This window comes from Morus notabilis, unplaced genomic scaffold (genome assembly GCF_000414095.1).
Source record: "Morus notabilis unplaced genomic scaffold, ASM41409v2 Scaffold42, whole genome shotgun sequence".
Lineage (NCBI taxonomy): Eukaryota > Viridiplantae > Streptophyta > Magnoliopsida > Rosales > Moraceae > Morus > Morus notabilis.
The window spans coordinates 606,168-607,240 of record NW_010360565.1 but is presented as its reverse complement, the minus strand read 5'-3'; the positions used below and the strand labels follow the sequence as shown (position 1 = coordinate 607,240).

General features: G+C 35.3%; 1 pseudogene; it reads left to right on the top strand.

Moving 5' to 3' along the window:
• The window catches only part of LOC112091334, a 12,393-nt pseudogene that overhangs the window by 8,792 nt on the left and 2,528 nt on the right, over window positions 1–1,073 (top strand).

Below are 1,073 nucleotides of genomic sequence, written 5' to 3'. Positions count from 1 at the left end.
CAGGAAGAATTTGCCTAGGGAAATGTTACAGGTGTGTGACTGGAGTTGCTGTGTCACTGAATGATTTTTTTATTGCAAAGAATATCGTTAATTTTAATTAATTTAAGAGTGCGAACTGTGTGCGAACTGTGTGCGAACTATGTCAGGAACCAATCATGAACATGAAATACGGTTTTGTTAACATGTCGTGTTGCTTCTGGTTATACTTGTGCACCTGTACCTCGCCATCGTTCTCAAGATGCTATTATACTTGTGCCTGCACCTTCCCATCGTTTTCTGACTAGTTATAACTTTATAGTGCTCTACTGCTCCAATATCTATAATCGCTATTCCCAATGCACTTTCCCTTTTATATTTAGATGTAGAATTTTTGACCCACTAAAACCTTCTGATTAGTATCTATTTTTTAGTTATATAATTTACTTGTACCTAAAACCCTGATACTTATCAAGTTAGGTGATTTACATTTACATGTAAATCCATGCTTCTCTCTTTCAAAGCATATTCCAGAAATTATGGCTTGACCTTGAAATTTTTGTTTGTGGGTGCAACAAGACTATACACAGAAGAGTATTTTATCAATGAAATGGCCACAGAGGGGATTCCAATTATCCAACGATCTAATCTTGTTTCCTATGTCACTCAGGTATGCCATTATGTCGTAATGGTGTGAAACTGATTGATTGTATGCAGAACTATCATATCTGAAAGAGTACTAGCTTCTTAAAAAAGTTACATCCCAGATTTATTTTCTCATTTCATGGTGCTAATCATCATTTGCAAGTGAACATGATGTATGAAAGATTGCTTTACTTGCAAAATTGACTTTATTCTTGTTTTAAGTTAGGAGTTGGAGTTTTGTTAGAGACTATAAATTGACTAGAGTTCCTTCTTTCAAATAGTATAACGTGTCCTTACTACACCTTTTTGACTCCACAATGCATTGTCACTTTTGGAAAATCATACTCTAATGGTATATTGACTTTGATCTTGCTCTTCCACTTCTCAGTTAAAAGCCTTGGGAATAGATAATATCTTGGGCTTTGATTGGCCAGCATCTCCATCACCTGAAG